This window comes from Peromyscus eremicus, chromosome 11, assembly GCF_949786415.1.
Source record: "Peromyscus eremicus chromosome 11, PerEre_H2_v1, whole genome shotgun sequence".
In the NCBI taxonomy this organism is placed as follows: domain Eukaryota; kingdom Metazoa; phylum Chordata; class Mammalia; order Rodentia; family Cricetidae; genus Peromyscus; species Peromyscus eremicus.
Window position 1 is genome coordinate 75,927,908 of NC_081427.1, and position 25,551 is coordinate 75,953,458.

Here is a 25,551-nt window from a genome sequence, read left to right on the forward strand (position 1 = left end):
TGATATAGAAATTATGGGAAAAGGTTGACTATTAAATCTACTTTAATCTAAAAAACAACTGTTAATCTCAAAATACTTTACATTGGTATGGATTTTTGTTTATTAATACAATTTTAAGGTATATTTCTGCTCTTGTTTGAGGTATTATGTTTATGCAACTCATTTAAAATTATAGTATATTATTAATAAATACAGATTAATAGTCATCTATGATAATCAAACTTATCATCATTTAGTTGTTTTTTAGGTATACAAAGGTATATTTCAATTAGGTAGATAATCTTGAAACACATCAAAGACCTACAGAATATGGCATTTAAAATGTTTTAAGAATTTTATATATCCTTTTAATATATTCTTCTGGGGTCTTTGATGTAATTTGTTATACTTGTTCTTGGTTATGATAAAAGGTAAATTAGATACGAAAATTTAGACTCACAAATATAGGATAGATGATAGAATATTTTCTTTAATTTTGCCAAATAAAAGTAGAATAGATATTGTAACTGTAATTCTTTTTTTTGTTTGTTTGTTTTCTCTGTGTAGTTTTGGTGTCTTTCCTGGAGCTCACTCTGTAGCCCAGACTGACCTTGAACTTACAGAGATTCACCTGCCTCTGCCTCCCAAGTGCTGGCTGTAACTATAATTCTTAATAACTCTTTTGTTATAGGTAATTTTACTATGTTAAAGTTAAAAATACTCTTTTTGATTAGACAGAAAAAGGAAAGTGCTGTGGGATGGTCTTTCTATATGCTGTGAATATGTGTTGCTACTATTGGTTAGTAAAGAAGCTGTTTTGGCCTATGACAACACAGGATACAGCCAGGTGGGAAATCCAGGAGGGATACAGAGTGAAGAAAGGCAGTGTCATGGAGACACTGTGAGCTACCATGGGAGCAAGATGTAATAGAACACAGTTAAAGCTATGAGACACATGATGATACATAGATTAATTGAAATGGGTTAATTTAAGATATAATAGCTAGCCTAGTAAAGAGGACCGTAAGAAAGATACAGGCATTTCCCAGTGACAGCGAATGGATGAGATCTACATGAGCAAAGTGGGGTGACAGGGAGGGGTGGTAATGGAGTGCAAGGGTCAGGGGAAAGAGAGCTTAGGGCAGTGGGAGATCCCAGCTGGATCAGGAACAGAGTGGGAGAACAAGGAAAGAGATACCATGATAAATGAAGACTCCATGGGAATAGGAAGAAGCAGAGTGCTAGAAAGGTCCCCAGAAATCCACAAAAGAAAGATGATTCCACTATAGACTACTGGCAATGGTCAAGAGAGTGCCTGAGATGACCTACTCTGGTGATCTGATGGCTGAACGCCCTAACTGTCATGATAGAACTCTTATCCAGTGACTGATGGAAGCAGATGCAGAGATCCGTAGCTAGGCCCCAGGTGGAACTCCAGGAGTCCAATCGATGGAAGCGAGGAGGAATTATATGAGCAAGAGATATGGAGACCATGATTGGAAAAAGCACAGGGACAAATAGCCAAACAAGCAGAAACACATGAACCGTGAACCAATAGCTGAGGAGCCCCCATGGAACTGGACCGAGCCCTCTGGATAAGTGAGATAGTTGATTAGGTTGAACTGTTTAGGAGGCCTCCAGGCAGTGGGACCAGGACCTGTCCTTGGTGCATGAGCTGGCTTTTTGGAACCTAGGGTCTATGCTGAGACACTTTGCTCAGCCTTGGTGTAGGGAGGAGAGGACTGAACCTGCCTCAACTGAATGTACCAGGCTGGGCTGACTCCCCAGGGGAGACTTTGCCTTGGAGGAGGTGGCAATAGGGGGTGGATTGGGGGGAAGGCTAGGGGTGGGAGGAGGGAGGACAAGGGAAACCATGGCTGATATGTAAAATAACTAGAAAGTATCTTACATAAAATAAAAAAAGATGTAATAGCCAGCTAGCATTAAGCCTGAGGCATAGACCAAACAGTTTGTAATTAATATTAAGCCTCTGAGTGATTATTTTATAAAAATGGCTGCTTCTGTGCAGGACCAGGTAAGACCAAGAAACTTCAGTCTACACTTGGACTTGAGTGCAGGGTGACAGATATAGATCCATTTCTATTCTTCTAGATGTTGACATCTAGTTATGCTAGCACCATTTGTTGAAGATGATTTCTTTTTTTCTTTGTATAATTTTGGCTTCTTTGTTCAAAAATCAAGTGTTCATAGGTGGGTGGATTTGTGTCAGGGTCTTCCATTCAATTTCATTGATGCTTGTGTCTGTTTTTATGCCACTACCAAATGGTTTTTATTACTACAGCTCTATAGTAGAGCTTGAAGTCAGGGATGGTGATACTTTTAGAAGTTCTTTTACTGTACAGGATTGTTTTAGCTATCCGGGGTTTTTTATTTTTCCACATTGTTTAGTTTTATTTTTTCAATGTCTGTAGAGAATTGTGTTGAGAATTTGATGGAAATTGAATTGAGTCTATGGTTGTATTTTATTTGTTCTGAAATGTGACTTTAATTGTATGTTAATAAATAAAGTTGCCCGGGGGTCAGAGCTAATAGCAAGCCATAGCAGAGCTGGGCGTTCATGGCACACACCTTTAATCCCAGCACTTGGTAGGCAGAGTGTAGATGTAACCAACCATCTTATTAAATAAGAAACACAGAGCTGATTCAGAGAAGAAAACCAAGAGGTCAGAACTAAGAGCCTTGCCCTTCCTGCTTCAGCCAAGAGAGCTCTCTGAAAAGGGGCCTACTTCCTGTGTGTTTGTCTTTATATAGTCTTTCTGTTCTGCCTTTTCATTGGTTGTAACCCCAAACATATGACTGCCTCGTCACTGCCTGTCTGTAGAGACTTCCAAGTCTTCTATGGTTGGGATTGAGATTAAAGGCATGTGTCTCCAATGCTGGCTGTATCCTTTTACACACAGAGATCTACCTAACTCTGTCTACCAAGTGCTGGGATTAAAGGTGTGCGCCACCACCGCCACTCTCTTGCTATGGGTCTAATAGTTCTGACCCCCGGGCAACTTTATTTATTTACATACAATTAAAATCACATTTCAGTACAAATAAAATACCACCATATTTCCCCTTTTCTATTTTAATAAAAAGAAAAAGGTTATAACTAACAAAAGAAAAACAATATACAAAAATACAAGAACTATATACAATATATACAAGTAATAAATACCTAAACAATATCTAGTCCATTTTTATTTGACAAATTCAGAGAAAATAATTCCATTATCTATCCTATTTTGGTAAGTCCAAAATGTACCTAATTCACTTTCTATCCTAACTAGTCTTCAACTATAACTAACTAACCTTCAACTATAACTAACTAATCTTCAACTCCCTCAGAGACCCAAGAAGGAAATAATATTAGCTAACAAAAATAAAAACAGGAAGTGCATGCAAGCAATTTCCAAATAATTTGTGAGTTGACAGAAACAGCCAGCTGCCTGGACAGTCACCTGAGGTTTCTCCGCAGTGCTGGGGCATCATTTTCAGCCTATAGGCTTAGCATATCTGACAGACTCATTTGTGAAGTAGGATGTACACAAGGTCAACAGTTCAACCTCACGTTGGGTAAGAGCAGTCCATGTACCAGAAACACCTGAATTCCACTAGTATCATGTCATGATTCAGGATTTTAAATTCTGGAAATTGTTGATGATTTTTAATTCAGCTGTCCATTCTTCTTGGCTGTGTATATGTGGCTTCATCTCAGCATCCCATTCTTCTCCACATCCCTCTATCAAATGCCAGTCTACTATTGAGAGGCGTGAGCTTAGTTACTCTTCAACTGTTTCAGCTGCTGTTCCATTGTGCATCAGAAACCATCGCCCCACTGTCTGTTCAGCTGCCTTCAAAGAAAGGGGCACTGTACCTTTTCCAAATTGGGAAGGCCACTTCAGGGATGGTGCCATATTTTCCTGGCCTCAGAAGATGCCTTTTGATAAAGCCATAACCACACTTGTTTTGGCAAGAATCAGTAGTCCTTTGTTTCGTGTCCTGTCTGTCCATTCTGTCCTGTTGATTCGAGGATACTTTGTTGTCCAGTGGCTAACTTTTGCCACAATGAAAGTTAACTACATACACAGTTTATTCAATGCCCATATTTTCTCTGAAGTAGATTGGTACTGCCAGGAGCCGACATGTCTCATAGTCATAACAAAAAGAAAAATTTTCTAAGTTATTAAAACCTTTTTAAATGCCATATTCTGTAGATCTCTGAAGGGTTTGAAGATGACCTGTCTATCTAAAATATATCTGCTCAATCTTGAAATCATATCTAATATGACTACAAGTTCTATTGTAATGTCTAACTACTAACTTTCACTTCTTTATATCTTAATAGTTGGTAATAATAACATTCAAGGACCAGAAAATTGCATTGTTAAATGAACGGTATAAGTACAATTAGAAATATACATATAACATTTTCTAACAATATCAATTTCAATATATATAATTTGTATACAATATAAAACAATCCAATCCAATGTAAAGTATTTAAAACTAGTAATTTTCTTTTTCTTCTTTTCTTTTCTTTCTCTCTCTTTTTTTAAACAAGAACCTTAAATCTAATCTCCTTTGCTTAGCCTTTTTCCTAACCCTTGACAACAACTTGTAACCAACCCCCCTAAATAATGAAAATTATCCCAGACCCAAAACCCATTAAAAGACCAAAAAAAAAAAAAAAAAAACCACCCGCCCCACATCACTTTTTTGGGAATGTGGGCGTCATATTCTTAAAATTGCTTCCTGAAAGAAAAATTTTAGGTTAATTGTCAAATTCTAGGAAAGGTAACTATATCCTTCATTATCCAGTCTGTGTATAATGCCAAAGTTCAGGGTTTATCTCAAATCCTTATTCAAGTAGTCTTTGAGACTGGATCATCTCAGCTAGTCATCTCAAAAGTGCTCTGAACACCTTGTAGTTCAAAGCTGATCTGTAGATGATGTTTGTCAGCTTAGTGATATTATTATTGTCCACGTGGAATTGTTGTTGTTGTGGGGCCCTATCTTCTTCCTGGAGACTTCAGTTGATGTTAGGCCTGGCCATGATTTCCTGCAGAAAACTGATAAGAGACTCGAACACAAAGACATATATATGCAGCTAATTGAATCCTTTTTCTAGAATTAGTTAGTACTCTATATGACCATTCATATCTTAACAGTTTAAAATGTATATATATCTATATATCTATATATATTAATCTTGTAAATTTTGATATAAAATTTATACTTTAAGAAAAGTTTAAGGAATCAGAATAGAATCAAAAAGTTGAGATTAGTAATAGAATAATCCCTTAATTAATTTGACTTTTCTCCTGTCCCATAGCAGAAGATGGTTCTTTTATTCTGGCATGATACAGGGAGTTTGCATTTTCCTTTTAACAACATGCTTGAGTTTAAAGAAGGAGAGAGCCATTCTCCAACTCCATAGTCAGCTTTAAATTTTAATTGAACTGGGACTATTAGAAGACCAATAGTGTTAAATCTTTAGAGAAAAACAGAAACAAACATTTAGGAAGACATAAAATTTTTTAGATAATATTATACCCATATGCCATTTCACTCTGTTTCCTGGGATAGATGATTTGTCCCTTTTCTTCAGTTGTCTCATTAGTCCAGTGTTCTTCAGATTCCTTAACCTTCATTCTCCTAAAAGACAAAAACAAAAACCTTTCCCCAAGACTAATTTTGGGGATGTTCCTTTTTGGCAGGTTATTATCTGATTAAATGAAAAGACATGTGTTACTGGTATAAGTTAGTTTAAATTGGATGTTCATGCTGGTTGATGAGTTATCACCTCCTCTAATTAAGAGATTTCTCTTGTTCAAATCGAACCTTTATCAATTTTGATGGTACCCACAGCTTATCTTCTCCTGAAGAAACAAAAACAAAACCTCGTCCCCAACGTAACACATATCCTGGTTTCCATTCTGAGGTCAGCACATCCTTAAAGTATATAGGCTGATTTAATTCTGTAGTTTTTTCTATTATCCAATGTCTCTCTGCTGCTGTTGTTCCTTTCTCATTGGCATTAAGAAAATTCAAAGTTAATAGAACATTATGCAGTCTATTTCTGGGGGTTTTTGTTACCCCTTTCTGTTTATTTAACATATCCTTTAGAGTTCTGTTTGATCTTTCTATAACTGCTTGACCTGTAGGATTATGTGGTATGCCTGTAATATGCTTTATATTATAATAAGCAAAAAACTGTTTCATTTTAACAGAGACATATGATGGAGCATTGTCAGTTTTGACTTGTGCAGGTATACCCATGATGGCCATAACTTCTAGCAAATGAGTGATTACAGAATCAGCTTTTTCGGAACTCAAAGCAGTTGCCCATTGAAATCCTGAATAAGTATCAATGGTATGGTATGCATATTTCAATTTTCCAAATTCTGCAAAGTGAGACACTTCCATCTGCCAGATTTCATTCCTTTGAATACCCTTTGGGTTACATCCTGCTGGTAATGGTGTTTGATTGTAGAAGGAACAAGTAGGACATTTCTTTACTATTTCTTTGGCTTGTTGCCAGGCTATGGAAAAATCCTTTTTTAAACCTTTACTATTGACATGATGTTTTTTATAAAATTCTGAGGCCTCCAGCACATTTCCTATCAATAATTTATCAATCTTATCATTGCCTTGTGCTAGAGGACCTGGCAGACCAGTATGGGATCGAATGTGAGTTATATATAAAGGATGACTCCTTTTCCTGATTGTATCTTGTAATTGAATAAATAGTGAAGTTAATTCTGAAGCATCAGGGATAAATTCTGCAGTCTCAATATGTAATACTACTCTTTCAGCATACTGAGAGTCAGTTACTATGTTGAGAGGTTCTGAAAAATCCATTAATACCAACAGAATAGCATACAATTCTGAATTTTTGAACTGAATTATAAGGACTTTGAACCACTTTACTTAAATTTTCTGATTTGTAACATGCCTTTCCTTGTTTGTTGGCATCTGTATAAAATGTACTAACTCCAGATATGGGTTTTTCCTGTACAATTCGAGGCAAGATCCAATCAGCTCTCTTTATAAGATCAATTCTATCGCTTTTGGGATATTTGCTGCTAATCTCTCCCAAAAAATTACTACAAGCTCTTTGCCAAGGTTCACTTTCTGTCCATAATTTTTAGTGTCCTCCTTAGTTAAAGGTATGACAATTTTTGCTGGGTCTATTCCTGCTAATTGACAAAGTCTCAATTTTCCTTTCCAAATCAAGTTAGAGATTTTTTCCACACAAGTTTTTAATTTTTTATTTGGTTTATTTGGTAAAAATATCCATTCCAATATAATATCTTCCCTCTGCATTAATATTCCTGTAGGAGAATGCCTAGAAAGTAAAATAACCAAAATGCAATCCAGCTTTGGATCAATACAATTCACGTGCCCTTCATGTATTTTCTTTTCTACCAAGGCCAATTCTTTCTCAGCTTCAGGTGATAATTCTCTTGGACTATTTAAATCCTTGTCACCTTCTAAGGTTTTGAACACATTATACAGTTCATCATTTTTTACCCCAACAATAGTTCGTAGATGAGAAATATCTCCAAATAATCTTTGAAAGTCATTAAGAGTCTGTAGTCTATCTCTCCTAATTTGCACCTTTTGGGGTCTAATTTTTTGTAGCTCTATTTTATATCCTAAATAATTAATAGAATCTCCTCTTTGTATCTTTTCAGAAGCAATTTGTAATCCCCAGCAAGGCAAAATTTTCTTTACTTCTTCAAACATTCTTTCTAAAGTATCTGCATTTGAGTCAGGTAATAAAATATCATCTATACAATGATAAATTATAGATTTAGGAAATTTTTTACATATCACTTCCAATGGCTGTTGTACAAAATATTGGCACAGAATTGGACTATTCAACATTCCTTGTGGGAAGACCCTCCATTGAAATCTTTTAACTGGTTGAGAATTATTATAAGTAGGCACTGTGAAAGCAAATCTTTTTCTGTCTTTTTCTTGTAAGGGTATTGAAAAGAAACAGTCTTTTAAATCAATAACTATGAGAGGCCATCCTTTTGGTAACAGAGTAGGCAAAGGAATTCCAGATTGTAGAGAGCCCATTGGCTGAATTACTTTGTTAATTTCTCTGAGGTCTGTTACCATTCTCCATTTACCAGATTTCATTTAATAACAAATACAGGAGAATTCCAAGGGCTGGTTGATTCTTCAATATGCTGAGCATTTAACTGTTCTTCTGTCAGCTCTTCTAAAACCTGGAGTTTCTCTGTTGTTAAAGGTCATTGCTGGTCCCATACAGGCTTATCTGTTAACCATTTTAAAGGAGATCTGTTGGTGTCATTGGAAGATCATCAGTTGTTGTGCCCTGTTCTTGTATAATATGGATGGCTGGTGACCACTCAGAATAATTCCTTCTAATATTTCTCTCAGAAACATGTGCTAGTTTATGATTTGTTTCTGAGATTGTAGGGATGTTAATCTGAGTATTCCATTGTTGCAACAAGTCTCGACCCCACAGGTTCATAGCTTTGTTAGCCACATATGGTTTTAATTTTCCTCTCTGTCCTTCTGGACCTATACATTCGAGCCATCTTGCACTCTGTTTCACCTGAGATAATGTCCCAATTCCTAACAGTTGAATGTTTACCTCCTGAAGAGGCCAAGTTGGATGCCAAAATTATGGTGCAATTATGGTAATGTCTGCACCTGTGTCTACCAGACCAGACAACAAAACACCATTTATTTTTATTGTTAATTTTGGTCTTTGTTCATTAATAGAAGTTTGCCAAAAAATTTTCTTTATGTTTTCTCCTGAATTTTCTATTCTCTCTGTTTCATCATCCTGACTAGCATGATTTATTCCAATAGGCATTTGGTTACTTAGTTGCTCTGAGTAGGGGTTTCCTCTATGACTGCAGAAAGGGTTTGAACTGGATTTGCTATGGGAGCCTGCATGAGGCCCCTCTGGGAGTTTCCCAAAGACTGAGGCAAAGGATTACCCTGTCTGTCCCTTGTTGATCTACATTCATTGGTCCAGTGTTTTCCCTTACCACACCTTCTGCATACTCGAGAAGGAAGGGGCATTCTGTTGCCATTGTTCCTTGAAGAAACATTGTTTCTAGGAATGACCTGTTTACAGTCCCTTTTCAAATGTCCTTGCTTTCCACATCCAAAACATCTAACATTCCTCAAATCTTTTGAAATTGCTTCTCCTACCCACATATCATCATGGTCATGAGCCTCAACATTAACCGTGTCTCTAATACAATCTTCCAAAGGTGCAGATCTTGCCTTTAACAGCCTGATTATTCTTTTGCATGCTGCATTCACATTCTCAAAGGCCATAGATTCAAATATTAACTGACTAGCTTCTGAATCCGGGACCATCCTCTTTACTGCTGAAGCCAGTCTTTGTAAAAAATCTGTGAAAGATTCTTTTGGGCCCTGTATAACCTTTGTAAATGACTCAGTTTTTTCCCTGGTTCCTCAACTCTGTCCCATGCATTCAAGGCCGCTGTTCAACATAAAGTTAGGGTTTGGACATCATATAAACATTGTGTTTGTGCTGAAGCATATTGACCTTCTCCAATAAGCTGATCCTGACAGACTTGTATTCCTTTATCCCTCCATTGTTTTTCTATGTTTTTAGCTTCATCCTTGAACCAAGTAGCCACTGAAGCCTTTGACTGGGTTCAAGAACAGCTTGTGCCAGCTCCCGCCAGTCCTGTGGTACAATCCTATTATATGTTGACCAAGAGTTTAACATTTGCTTTAAATATGAGGAATGCATGCCATAAGATACTATTGCCTCCTTAAACCTTCATAAATCTAACATTTCAATTGGAACCCAAATATTTTGTGTAGTCATTTGATTAGGCAACTGTTCTATGGTTACTGGACAAATTAATGCCTGTGAAAACAGGCTTTCTTTCTGTAACCTTATGATCCAATCTTGAAGCACTTCACTGTTAATTTCTTCTGTCTGAATTTTTACAGGTTTAACAAGTTTTTCTAAAGCTGTCATCCTGGCACTTAAATTGACTATCTTTTTAAATAGTAAAATGAAGATAAGCATAGTAATAAACTGCATAATTCGATCAACATTAACCTTCTCATATAGTTGTTCCATTGTCAGACTGCCTAAAATTGCAAACAAAGCCCAATTTTCTTTCAATGTTCACAGAAAACCCATTTTTTTTTATTGTGGAAAAAATTTCTCTTTTAAATAGTTTCCTTTAAAATATCTGATATGTTAAGTGACTTACCAAGTCTGTGTAGAACAGTAGAAATCCGAGAGAATTTCAAAACAGCCACCTAGTGTCCGAGGTGTGAATCCAGAGAGAGAGAGAGAGAGAGAGAGAGAGAGAGAGAGAGAGAGAGAGAGAGAGACAGACAGACAGACAGACAGACAGACAGAGAGAGAGAACGCAAGAAAGCGTAGCCGGCTAAAGCTTAAATCCAGCCACGTGTTCCTTCTTGAGCCGAGTCAAGGCTTGGCTCTGGCTTCCTTAATCTCCAACCACATGCGTTGGCTTTACAGGCAGAGGCCCTTTTTGGCAGGGCAGGCCTGAGTTGTTTGTAGCACCGGCTTTAAGCTAACTGCTTGGGACTACGGTCAGTCCGGCCTAAGGCCAAGCTGACCTGGGCCCGGGCTAGGGAGCTGGCCGCCCAGGCAGGAAACCAGACCTGCCGCCAAGCCAAGTCAAGTGGTTTTTAATGGATTCTTGTCACGTTGGATGCCAAATGTAGATGTAACCAACCATTTTATTAAATAAGAAACACAGAGCCGATTCAGAGAAGAAAGCCAAGAGGTCAGAACTAAGAGCCTTACCCTTCCTGCTTCAGCCAAGAGAACTCTCCAAAAAGGGGCCTACTTCCTGTGTATTTGTCTTTATATAGTCTTTCTGTTCTGTCTTCTCATTGGTTGTAAACCCAAACATATGACTGCCTCATCACTGCCTGTCTGTAGAGACTTCCAGGTCTTCTATGGTTGGGATTGAGATTAAAGGCATGTGTCTCCAATGCTGGCTGTATCCTTTTACACACAGAGATCTACCTAGCTCTGTCTACCAAGTGCTGGGATTAAAGGTGTGTGCCACCACCGCCACGCTCTTGCTATGGGTCTAATAGCTCTGACCCCCGGGCAACTTTATTTATTAACATACAATTAAAATCACATTTCAGTACAAATAAAATACCACCATAGCAGAGCTAGGTAGATCTCTGTGTGTTCAAGGATACAACCAGCATTGGAGACACACGCTCCAATGTGTGTCTGGAGGTCTGTATAGACAGGCAGTGATGAGGCAGTCATGTGGTTGGGTTTACAACCAATGAGAAGGCAGAACAGAAAGTCTATATAAAGACAAACAGACAGAAAGTAGGTCTTTTTTGGAGAGGTCTCTTGGCTGAAGAGGATAGCTGCAGCATGCGGATAAGGCTCTTAGCTCTGATCTCTTGGCTTTCTTCTTTGCATTGGTTCTGTGTTTCTTATTTAATAAGATGGTTGGTTACATCTACATTGAGTCTGTTGATTGCTTTTGGTAAGACTGCCATTTTTACTATGTTAGTCATACCTACCCAAGAGCATGGGAGATCTTTCCATTTTATGGTATCTTCTTCAATTTCTTTCTTTAAAGACTTAAAGTTCTTGTCATATAGGTCTTTAACTTGGTTGGTTAAAGTTACCCCAAGATATTTTATGTCTCTCACTGTTTCTTTTGCACATCAAGCAATAGACTTCTGCTGACAGCTGTATTGGTTAATACCACTCTCCTTTACCCTGGGACCACAAAAAAGTTTCACTGACTCTTAGCTGTCAGATAATCTCCTATTTGATCAGTTATCCAACTATTCAGTTTTCACTTCCAGTCCAAGAAGCCTACTCACTACCAATGTCTCACTAACACATATATGTTCCAAACCAACATGTATCACCTCTCTCCTTTTTCTTTTGTGTAAGATAATGATAATTCCCTGCATAGACACTCCCTGCCAGAGTTTTGTAGCCCTGTTGTGATTATTTCACAGTTCTATCTACATGAGGAGGAAGAATTGACACTGCTGCTACAAACAAAAGATGAGAGATAAGCTCTGGGTTTTTTCTATACACTGTTGCTCCCATTGGTTAATAAATAATGTTGTATTGGCCTACGGCAAGGCAGGATGGAGCCAGATGGAAATCCAAGAGAGATAGAGCGAAAGGAAAGGAGTCAGATAGATGCTGTGAGCCACCACCAGGAGAAGCAAGATGTGAGAAAACAGGTAATGACACAAAGCCACATAGCAAAACATAGCTTAATGGGAATGGGTTGAGTTAAGTTGTAAGAGTTAACTAGCATGAAGCCTGAGCCATAGGCCACACAGTCTGTAATTAATATAAGCTTCTATGTGTTTACTTGGGACCAAGTGGCTGCAGGACCAGGCAGGATGCAGAAAAACTTCCATCTGCATTCAAAATTCCTACTTCTGATAATGGTCTATCATATATTCTAGGTCTGTAGCCAAAAATGGATGCCCCAATGGTGTTGAAAAACATTAGGTGACTATCCAGGCTGCCAGTTGTCTCTGTTAATTAGTGCAATTTTTTTTGGAAGTTGCTTGCTTGCATTTCATGTTTTCTCAGGTAATATTTCCCTCTTGGGTCTTTGATGGGGTTGATCTCATTGCTGACTGTTTGACTTAACTGAACAAAGTTCCCATTAGGCAACTGCACTGCACCATTGATGGTACCATCTATGGTGGTCTCCTCCTTCAAGTCGATGGGAAGCTGCTCTTGCTCTGGAGTTTCCTCCAGGTCCCCAATTTGAATGACACTGTTTTCTACTCTACCACAACCTGGAGAGGCCCAGTGGCACATGCCACCTCAGACACATGATTTCTATTCTCAGTATCCCCAAGAAATATCTTTGTTTCTTCATGGTCTTCTTTCAAGTTGTTTTTTTTTTCCATTAAGAGACTTTTGGAGGGACTAGACTTTATTTCTCATTCAATTTTTCTCTTCATACTGGGACATACAAAGAACCAGACAAAAAGGGCACAGAAAACTGCACAACCTACTGAGATGAGGATGGTACCCCACAGAAGTTTATCAAAGCCCAGCAATAGTGTTCCAGTTTACACAATGGAAAAGAGGTTTATTCAAATTGTGCAGGCATAAAAAGTGATAAAGCATGTAAGCCATTAGGAACTGGATACACCTTATGGAGGATGAATGTATGAACAAGGAAGAATAAAATTCCAGACATAATACCAGAAATCAGTGGAGAAATGAACCAAGACGTCACAATTTTTATTAGTTCAGAGCACTTGACACCCTTTTGTCCCTTTGCCACGAGGGAGAAACCAATGGTTGTACTAACAATACAGTGGGTTCCAGAAATGGGGAGCTTCAAAAACAAAACCACTAGTTATCACACAGAGGAACCAAACATAACACTAATAGAGCTAGCTCTGAGCAAGCCTTGAATTGAATTGTACATCTCCACATTAATCAAGCCATTCCAGTTGGTTTCACTCACTTTTGCCCCCAGCAAGGGAGAGCCCACAGTTTTGAAGATGCTAGCTGGAAAGAATCCTGAGCCATAGGACAGTTTGTAATAAAAACATGTTCTAATGCAGATACCAAGAAGCAGATTCAAATGGACAGTTACACCAGTTACTGCAATGCTGTGTCTAACCTTCACTCTGAATCTGAGATGAGCATAAATATTAAGGCTGAGATGGGTCTGGGTAACAGAAAAAGAAATAGCAGCTCCCAAGAGTGGTATGACCAGGAGGCACAGAGAAAATTAAAACCTGAGAGGACTTAAGAAGAGATTCTAGAATGGAGCTAAAAAAACAGCTTCCTAGTTGTATCTCATGTGAGCCATGATGTAGAGGTACCTTGGCATGTAGGCTTGACCTATAACATGGTGAATTTCCATGAAGGTACACAAAGACATCTCCAAGCCTGCCATGAAGCATGCTTTGTGGTGGTTTTAGTTTTTTTTAGTATGGACAAAGAAAGTTACTAGGCTACACGCTGCTTGATGAAGGCATAGACCCACTGCTTCTGAGAGTTGGCAATAAGTATGGCTCCCAGAATTGGCAGTAAATGTACCTCTGCCATGTTGGGAAGCCAAACTAGGCAGAGCCAGTGGACAAAGCTGCAGATTCAGTCCTAGCCAAGCAGCTTAACAATTCAGAATCTCTCCTGGTCAGAAAAGGATTACAGATATACAATAAGACAGACTCAGATGGAATAAAACCGCTAAATGGTTTACAGTGTGTATAAAAATGTACATAGGCTTGGAAGGGAGAGGAAAAAGTATAGGCAGTCTTTATATAAAGAAATAAATAATTAAAAAATAATGCCTTTAAAAAGACAGAAAAAGTAATATAAAAGGTAAGTCACATAAAGATGGAATTACACAGAGAGTCTAGATATTGCATATTATTGTGTTGTCTTTGGGATTTTAAACTGCAGAGAGACAATTGATTGTAGGGGCTACTAAGTTAAACCAATATGTATATTTTAAAGGTATCTAGACTTCAAAATTTTTGTCTAAGGATATATTGCTTTGGAAAAGAGATTCTGCTTTTGTTTTCACAGAATATGAGAAGCTGTGGATTCCTTTTAGGTTAATATGGTTTCATTGAGCAAGACCCCCTAAAAATCTCCAGTTGGAACAGATAGCCCAGATGATCCAACATAAAGAACAGATTCAAGGCTGCTGGCCAAGATAATCCAGCCTCACAGACAACCCCAGTCAGGACTTGACTATAATCCTAAATTTCCTTTGAGTTCCCATAAGACTACCAGCAGCCCCAATCAGCAGCAAGTAGCCTAGAAAACTATGCCCACATTCCAAAAAAAAAATGGACTATGGATGTTTGTCTTTGTTTAGTGGGTTGATTACAAATTGCTATAGGTCATAGTCAGTCTCTTTCTAAAAGAAGAAAGAGGGATATGATATAGAAACGTATGATATGGAAATGACAGGGTAAAAGGGTAAATTATAGAATCTGCTTTAATACAAAAAACAAGATTCTGTGCCCCTCCTCCAAGCCGTTGGAGTCCCAGGGACCAACCAGTTGACTCTTCACCAAGAAAACACCCCCCTGTGACACCAGTGACAATCAGAGTCATAAGCTCACCCTGCACTGACTGGGAACAGGAATAGCTGCTCCCTGAGACAGAGCCCAATGGTGCCCTTTGGACTAAGACACAGAATCCACCAGCACAATTGGACAAAGAGCCTGGATTAGACCAAGAGCTCCTATTAGACCAAGAATATCAGTCAGACTAAAAGAGACTCCCTCAGACACAGACACCATTTGCATTGAGTGGAGGAAGAGATGGGAAGATGGCAGTACAAAAATATAGTCAACAACATAAAGACCAATATGGGACCATCAGAACCTAGTGGTGCTACATCAGCAAGACCTAAACATCCCAAAGCAGAAGAAGCAAAAGAAATCAAACATAAAAATGACTTTAAGAAGATGGTAGAGTCCTATGGTGCTGAAATGGGATTTCATTTGTATGTTAATAAATAAAGTTGCCTGAGGATCAGAGCTAAAAGCAAGCCATTTGGCAGAAGTCCAGAGGTGGTGGCACATGCCCTTAATTTGATCACATGGCAGGCAGAGTCTCTGTGTGGTCAAGGACACAGCCAAGTGGTGACCTGAACCTTTAATCCCAGTACCAACCATAGAGACCTGGAGGTCTCTATAGACAGGCAGTGAAAAGGAAATCTCATGTGGTTGGGTTTAGAGCCAATGAGAAGGTAGAACAGAAAGGAAATAAAAAGAAAAGTCACACAGGAGAAGGTCTTTCTCTCAGGGGAAGAGATGACAGCAACTGGTAAGCTAAAGATAGTCTTGGGCTTTGCTAGTGCTCTGATCTCTTAGGCTTTAACTCTGTATTTGGCTCTGTGTTTCTTATTTACTAAAACCATTTAGAATTTTATCTACAGAGACCTTTAAAGAGGAAATGAAACTTTCCCTTAAAGAATTTGGAAGAGAAGCTACGGTTCTCAGTTTCCTAAGCAGAGTTGAACTAGACATGGCCCGTGTGTGTAGGAAGCACAGTTTTTTTGTTCTGAGCAAGCTCACTACTCTGGCTCTACAGGAAACACAGTAGAGTAGAAGAGAGCTCCTTTCTCAAAAGCAGAGTGTATTTCTTCTAATGCAACTCAGTGTTAATTTCTCCTTCATAAACGGAGGTGTCTCTTGTCCTTCGAGCAACAGTTCTTTTCAGGTAAGGAAAGTCACTATTGGGCTCCCACTGAGATACACCACAAGCACATTATCTACTGAGTCATCTCCTCAGTCTCTTCTGTTTATTTGTTTTTTTTTCTGTTGTTGTTTATTTATTTATTTTTTTGAGTCAGGATCCTACATACTCCTGGCTGACCTGGAACTCACAGTATAGACAAGACTGGCTTTCCATTTGCAATGGTTCCTCTCCTTGTGCCTCACAAGGTCTGGAATCATAGGTGTGCCCTTTATAGACTTACCATCTAGGCTGTAACCTTAAATTCCTGAGGAATATATATGGCTTATCACACATTTGTCCCTCAGGCATTTGTAGAGCACCTGCTATGTGATGGATGCTGTGATAAGCAATAAGAACACAATGTCCAGAATGAGCTTTCCTCTTTGTCATTCAACTTTTTACTAGAAGACAAACATTAAGAGTACTACTTTCCACCTTTAAAGTCTTGTTGTCTGATAAGATACTTTACTCCATAACATTGGTTGCCAATGTGTGTGAAAAAAAGGACCACATTTTCTATGAGAAAATATAGTAAATGTGGATACACCAAGTTCTCCCTCATACCTAATGGTTATTCGACAACAATCCCAGCAGATACATCCTTTGCCTCAGGATGCTGCAGGATTAGTACATTATCTCTGGGCACTTACTGAGCAGCCTTTTCAATGATGGCCTTCCTGGAAACTTTGCCTGGACCTCTGACACCCCACCTCTCCTTTTGCAGCAATCATGGCTTATCAGCTTTTCTACATAACAACCTATGGAAATGAGCCAACCATGGGAAAACGGCTCCATTTGCTTAGCTCTGAGCTGCAGATGGCCTGGTGAATATTGAGCTAATGGAAAAGTGACACTTGCTAGCTCAGGTCAACAGCTGTTGCCGCTGCAGCTGTGGATTTCGAGGCAGTGTGTTTCAGTCTCATAGGGGGACTGCCATCTGCTCAGTGGGTGTTTTACATTTCCTGTAAAATGAAGGTGGATACTAGGAAATGGAAGTGAGTCAGATGGTAGAGGCTACTTCCTATAGGTCTGTATAAAGTTAGGGGTGCTGTCTGACTGGACTTCCAGGGAGATTTTCATGATAGCTCCTCAAGCCCTCTTGGTTTTTCTACAGGGAAAAATTGGAAGTTATGATTTACTTTTGCTGGTCTCTCTGTAGACTTGTTTTGTGATTCCACCATGTCCAACCTTCTGAGTAAGAAGTGCACATTATAATGAAAGAAATCTGTGCTCTGCCATGTCCCAGCCCCAGGAGGAGAGAGTGAGATGAAACAGCAGTGCTCTCTCTCCCTGCTTAGCTGATCCTTTATTGAGAATCAGCATTCCTTTCCCAGAGAGAATAGGGAGTCTGTGTATGGAGAATGGATACAGCAGCTCCACACAGTCTCTTTACTTTGAAAAGGTTCATGCTACAGTGTCTTCAGTTTGGGGCCTTTAGCTGAAATTGTAAGAAGTGCAGAACAATTTTATTTAATTGCCTGCTGGGTCTGCTTGCTTGTTTTTATCTTCCTCACTCCCAGAAATGGTTAGTCATCAATTTTAGTCATATTTTGTGTTGTTGTTGCTGTTTTGTTTTTTCCAAGAGCTGATAACAGTACTTGGTATATACCAGACTATGGTCCCAGTTCTACGATTGCTGAGCATCATGGGCTCTTGGGAAAGTCACAGAATAATTTAGCATTTCTGGGTTTGTGCTTACTAGGTACAAGACAATGTTTACACAACAAATCATAAAAGATATCCAATGCCTCCTATAATGGGTTCTTTGTCACAAGAAAATGGCTGTGCCTCTTAGGCACTCAGGTTCTTTTTTATTTGGCATGAACTACCTGAAACTGGTGCTTTGTAGCTAAAGAGAGTTGAGTAGCAGAAATTTCATGTGGTCTACCTTAATTCATTCTATGATTTTTTAAAAATTGCATGCTACCATCTGCAAGGCATGGTTTTCAGACTTTGGGAATCTAGCAGTGAATATAAAGAGAGAAGAGCTAGTTTGATATAATCTCATAGCTTAACCAGCGACAATAAAGAATAAACAATTTTACAGATGAAAATATAAGGAGTTTAGAAGGGGATAGAGACAAAAAGCCAAATGTGGACAGAGAGGAAGTCTTCTAAGAGATGCAGTTAGTAGAATTTGCCCTGAACAATGAAGTTCCCACACATCTCCTACTGCTTGCATCTTTGGTTTCTGGCAGCTGAGTGATGCAACATCGGAAAGGAGATTATGCCATTTCTCTCTGAATATTATCTCATGAGAAGGAAGTCTTAAGGATTTTGTGCTAGATGTTCACTGACAACATAGCTCAGCTGCAGCAAGGCAGAGCAAAGCCCAGACTTGCAGCTTCCAGACAGACAGCTGGAGCCTGCCAGGGACTGGAAGAAAGAGCCCACCCTGAAGGGTAGGGGATGATGTTACAACCAACAACTTAGATAAAGCCTTCACAGGAAGAAGGAAACTCTAAATCAATTTTTTATTTACATAGAAGAAATAGACAAGTATTTAAAACTAAATTCACATAATGAAACAGATTATAAGAAAAACAAACTATAAAAAAGAGAAGCATGAGTAGGAGGATTATACAATAGTACTCTAGGGAATATATATATTCTAGGCAATATATACATATATGTACACACACACCCACACATATATACACACACAGGGTGTATGGAGGGGTGATATCAAAGATGAAAGACGAAGAATACAAACCTTTGTGTGTGTATGTATGGCATGTGGAATGCATGTGTATCCATGTACACGTGTGTGCTCATACACATATATGTGCCAGTGTGGGAGCCAAAGGACCACCTCAGGTGTAAACTTATCAGGCACCATCCACTTTCCTTTAAGGAAACAGAGTCTCTCACATGTACACAAACTGGGTATCTGATGAGCTCCTGAGATCCTCCTCCTCTTCCTCAGTTCCGGCGTTATAAGTGAGCACCATCACACCCAGTTTTGTTTTGTTTTGCTTTGTTTTTTATCTTCGAACCTGGAGATCAAGCTCATGTCTTCATGCTTACAAAGCACGCACTTTGCCAGCTGTGCCGTCTCTACAGCCCACACTGTCAACTTTTTAATAATGAAAGTCTGAAAAAAGAACTGATTATTATGTTCAGGGATGAACTAAGTGCTTCAAGGGATAGTTGACAAAGTATTGTGAATTTTCAGAATACTAACCACAAAGTGAGGAGGACTTCCTGGAAAGGGGCTGTGGAAATTCTGTGGCAACCATGGGACTTTAGGAGAAAATGGAGCAACACTATCAAGGCACGGGTGTGACTCTGGGAGTCCAGAGGCCTGAGATGTAGCAGCTGTGATTCTACGGGCAGAGGTGGATGGCCCAGATGCAGAAGAGACAGCCCATTTATCTTCTTCATCTTTTTGTTGAATGAAGGGCTTTGGTAGATGGGAGAAAAATGCCCACACTGGTCAGGAAAAGTCATCATTCACTCTGCAGATTCAGTGTCAGTTGCTTTTTAAAATATTCCTATGAACACACCTAGAAACCCAGGTGTTCCTATGCTAGTCACTATGACATATAAAATCAGTCACCACAGCAGGAAGTGCAAATGGTCACAATGTTTGAATTTGTCATCTGTGCACAAGCTGTTCTTAGGCAAATGGTGTATATACCAGCCAAACTGATGACAAAATGTAATTTATTCCTTCATTTCTCTGCCTACCCGACTAAATTTTTGGGTTTTCTCCTTGAACTTTTTCAAAGACAAACCTTAAAATATTGATTTATTTTTAAATAATACATTCTTTTGTAATATTTGTTTCCCTCTGGAGTTGTAGAAAATGCTGCCTAAAGGGACTCTAGCCAGCTCCAGCGTGGAAAATATGGGTCTGGCAGGCCTTTCCCTTCTCCCCAATTCTCTCTACTTTGATAAAAACTGTTAGATTATACTCCTAAAGCTAGCCACCAAGGTCTATTCTGTTATTTGGTCATTTCCTCCTCCCGAGGCTGATTACGAAGTTCTAGTATCAAAAGTCCCTTTTGGCTCACCTCATGAATATGCTCAATTAAAATTAAATACCTCATCCTAACACAGGGTTTCTCCTTTTACCAGTATAAATCATCATTTTCTTATGGATCATGTCTGTCTCCTCTATCCAGAGGCAGTCCTTTGTCACACTCTGAGACAAATACCTCTTTCCCCTCTCCCTTGTCCTCTATCTGCTGTCTTTGTCTTTTATCCCCTTCCCTTTGTCCCCCTGGGGCAAATAAATTTCCTTTGTGTTGAGAACTTGATCTTAGAAATCTTGAGCAGATACCAATCTCTTACACTGCCCATGTGATAGCACATACATCCAGAAAATGTAAGCACTCCTTACCAAGATTCTATTTCATATAGGTTGACTGAATTAGTGTTGTTCTGGTAACTATGTTAAAATAGATGTACTCATTACAATCATGGGCTCAGGACAGTTGGAGTTGCCTTGCATGAGACCTGAACAAAATCAAGCCACTCTCAACATTGCAGAATGGAGTGGGGAAAGGGTCCCAAGGCCCTACTGCTAGCAGAGAAGATTTAGTAGTTGATGGGTGCTGGGGAAAGTCAATTCTCTTGATGGGAGGTGTGTCCCCTGATAAGTGGTCCATGCTTCAGTGGATATCTGCTGTAATAGTTGGAATAGCATGTGCCCTATACCCCCATACACTCAGATGTCTGAATACTTGGTCTCCATGGTGGTACTGTTTGAGTAGGTTCAAGAGGTGCATCCTAACTGAAGAAAGCAAGTCACTAGGCATGGGCTTTGAGGTTTCAAAGTCAGACGCCATTCCCAGTTTCCTCTTTCTGGTTCAAGCTTGTGGTTCAAGATATAAACACTTAGCTTCTGCTCTAGATGCCATATCTGCTACCTGCTTCCTCTGTCCATCCATCATGGACTCTAAATCTCTGAGACTATAAGCTCAAATAAACTCATAAGTTGCCTTGGCAATGGGTCAACAGAAAACTGATATAGGTCTTCACTCCTGTGCATGCAGGGGATATGAATTAGACTCAGTGAGGGTTTGTTTAAGACAGAGGTTCCCACTGGTGGGTCACAACCCTTTTAGGAGTCAAACAACATTTTCACAGGGGTCACCCAAGACCATTGGAAACACAGATATTTACATTATAATTTATAACAGTAGCAAAAATTCAGGTATGAAAAAAAATTATGGTTTTGGGCCACCACAACATATAAAGGGTTGCAACATTAGGAAGGTGGAGAATCACTGGATTAAAACAACATGAAGTTGGAAAGGGGATTTGGTGATGATTGGAAAGAGGGAGAGATAAGAAGGGTAAATATGATCAAAATATATTATGCATGTATGAAACTGTCAAAGAATAATTAAATTATTTTTGAAGGAGCAATGTGCTAAACCTGCTGGTGGCCACAGACACTTCCTACTTCTCCTATGTGGGAGAAATTGAAGCCAGAAGACCAAACTCTCTGGACCCCTGAAAATAACTGTTTGAAACATTTCTGTTACACACACACACACACACACACACACACACACACACACACACACACACCAAAAACAACTTTCATGATACATGTGAAGTAATCTGTCCTGAATTTCTTTGAGATAACAACACAGTATCCTTACAACAGACTTTTTAACCCACACCATGCATTCCTCTGTGGAGAACACTCTTTGGACAGAGACAGGTACTCCTTTCTAATCACAACATGTACATGAGTGTAGTAAAGTGCTAAACACCATGGAGAATGTTCCTCAAGTCACAGACAATGTTCTACGGTTCACCTTACCCGCCTTATGGGAATTTCAGAGACCCTTGAGTGATATCAGGGACATGATGGTTCACTTCTTTGAGAAGTGATCACAGGTGGAGAAATGAAGGTTAACTAAGATGAGGAGTCATAAATTCCCACTCACCAGCTGTGCTGTTCTGAGATTAGAGGCATTTCTGCTCATTTACTTTTTGATGCTTTATGATAACCTTAGAGAGAACTTTCAATGTCTTTGTATTTATTATGTTGTAATCTCAACTCTTCCACCCCCTTCTCTAACCTGAATCACTTAAAACAAAATATTTGATTATTTTTGTAGCAGCATATTTTTAAACATAAAAGAACAAGTGGGTTATTTTCTTATAGTGCTACTGACAATTTAAAGACTGTTTTCCACCAAATTTTTCTTGTTACACCCACACTATCTTTCCTTCAATATTTCTTTCTTGTAAAAATATTTCCAACATAATGTAGGTATTCAGTAGATATACATACCCTTCATCAATCAAAACAGGTTGATTTGATTATACTGTGGAGACAAATGACACCAAATTGCAGTGGCCTACTGTGACAAGGGCTTTTTTCTTGCTCCTGATACAGTTAGTTCCCGCCTGTGTTGCTTGAGAACTCTGCTTCCTGTCACTTTATCATCACCCAGGGACCCAGCCTGAGAAAGCAGCTGGGATCTATGCTGGTCACAGCCACAGAGTAGAGACAGCATAGAAAAAGTACAACAGGCTGGCTCTTGAGCTTCTGCCTGGATGGGATGGACAAGTGTCCTCTGGATTGGATGGACTTGTGTTCCCTTCAGCTACATTTCTTTTGCTTTCACACGTCACATGGCCAAATCTAGCTCTGAAAAATAAGATAAATAGATACTCCTGTTTTGTAAATGGTATATTATACATGAGTAAATGTAGATGTAATTCTGAACAATTTTACTAAATAAGAAACACAGAGCCAAATGCAGAGTTAAAAGCCCAAGAGGTTAGAGCAGCAGCCAAGAGCTAAGACCAAGACTGCCTTCTTACCCCTCGCTGTGGCTGTTGTCCTTCCCTTCAGAAAGAGACTACTTCTTCTGTGTCTGTCTTTCTATTGACTTTCTGTTCTGCCTTCTCATTGGTTGTAAACCCAACCACATGACCTCCTCGTCACTGCCTGTCAATACAGACCTCCAGGTCTCCATGGTTGGTATTGAGATTAAAAGCATGTGCCTCCATGCTGGCTGTGTCCTTGAACACACAGAGATCTGTCTGTCATGTGATTGAGATTAAGGGTGTGTGCTACCACTGCCAGACTTCTGCTAAATGGCTTGCTATTAGCTCTGACCCCCAGGTAACTTTATTTATTAACATACAAATAAAATCACATTTCAGTACAAATAAAATATCACCATAAGTAAATGGTAACACATGAAATTGTGGCTATAGATATCTAATTTCATATTAAAATCCATAGAAAGAGAAGAAATTTAAAAACATGTAAAATCTGAGATTCAATGTCCCAAGCCACTATCTCAACCTTGGCTTGGTATGTTTGGTTAAAAGCTACTGGTGACACACTTTGTAGAAAAAAGGGGGGCATCATCTCATTACTGGTTATGTTTCAAACCACAGACAGTATGGTTGCCCATGTTCTTCATTTCTACCAAGGGCCTGAAAATCAAGAGCTAGTTGCAGCTGTAGAGCCTGTCCCACATGTGGTTGTGCAAAGGTAGTTACAATTCATTTTCACCCTTCTCCCTGGTTTATGGAAACAAGAAGCATGCTATTTGTTTTAAAACAAATACTGCACAGTGCAGAAAATATCATCTTAACTTAATAAACAATATGTGTATATGTCACACCTGTATTGTATTTGGAGTCATTTTTACAAGAGAAAAACATTGTGAGATTGAATTCAAGTGGTAGTAGTGAAAAACAATGAGGTTGGAAATTACGAAATTTCAGTATAATTTACAAATGAAGCAATTTAGTTGGTTGCCAACCATGCATGGGCTGTTGTAGGAAGGAGTACCTTCTCTCTGTTCCTGCTCATCTGTGTCAGTGTCCCTGTCAGAAATAAAGATGCTGAGACCCGATATACTACTATCTCCCTTATACTTTTTGGTTGCAAATTATTCTGCTTCTATTCTGAAAATTGTAGTAACTATATTAAAAGAATGACTTGTTTTCTGGCTATAATTTGTCTTTCTGTCCATGGAGTGATATAGAAACGATAGGATAAAAGGGTAGATTATTGAATCTACTTTAATCCAAAAAACTGAACAGTTAATCTCAAAATATTTTATATTGGTATGGATTTCAGTTTATTGATACAAATTTAAAGCTAATTTTGTTATACTGTATATATATTTCTATTCTTGTTTAAGATATTATGTTTATACAGTTCATTTAAAAATATAATGTATAGTTAAAAATACAAATTAATAGTCATGTATAATAGTCAAACTTGTAGTGATGTTAATTAGATTTTCTAGATATTTAGAGATATATTTCAATTAGGTAGGTGATCTTCAAACACCTCAAAGACATACCAAATATGGCATTTTAAATGTTTTAATAACTTAGACTTTTCTGGACAATGAGACATATCTGCTCTTGGCAGCACCAATTACTTCAAAGAGGATGATGGGCATTGAAGAAACTTGTTATGGAGTTTGCTTACAATGTGGAAAAGACTAGCCATTTGGGCAAGAAACTGCTCTTGCCTGGACTGCTTGACAGCATGTTATATAAACTGGATTGCATGACCCATAGGAAAATGACCACTGAACATGGCCAAAACAGGGCAAGATGGTCCTTCAGTTTCCTGCTTCACAGAAGAAACTGCTAGACATTCTGCAAGACACAGAGAAAAGTGAATGATGAATTGCCAAAATAGGTGAAGCAATCCTCCAAATTTTCTGCTTCACTGAAAACTATGCCAGAGGCTCTAGGCCTACAGGCTGAAGATGAATGTCCTGCTGGGGACCAGCCTCAACAGTTTCGGGGATCTGATGGATGGGATACCTGGAAGGTGCAGCAATGACTCAGAGACAGTGTTCGTGCAAGCTGACAGGTCACTTCGGGCTTCTGTAGTTGCTAAGTGGCTTTTCTGCTACAGTTTCTTTAGTTTCCCTTGCTTCTCTTAGCTTCTGCTTTTGCCCTGGTAACCTCAGTCTTTTCTTTCTTTCTTTCTTTCTTTCTTTCTTTCTTTCTTTCTTTCTTTCTTTCTTTCTTTCTTTCTTTCTTTCTTTCCTTCCTTCCTTCCTTCCTTCCTTCCTTCCTTCCTTCCTTCTTTCTTTCTTTCTTTCTTTCTTTCTTTCTTTCTTTTTCTTTCTTTTTTTAAAAAATTTTTATTTTGCAATACAATTCAGTTCTACATATCAGCCACAGATTCCCTTGTTCTCCCCCTCCCGCCCCCCTCACCTTCCCCCCAGCCCGCCCCCCATTCCAATCTCCTCCAGGGCAAAGCCTTCCCCACAGACTGAGATCAACCTGGTGGACTCAGTCCAGGTAGGTCCAGTCCCCTCCTCCCAGGCCGAGCCAAGGGACCCTGCATAGGCCCCAGGTTT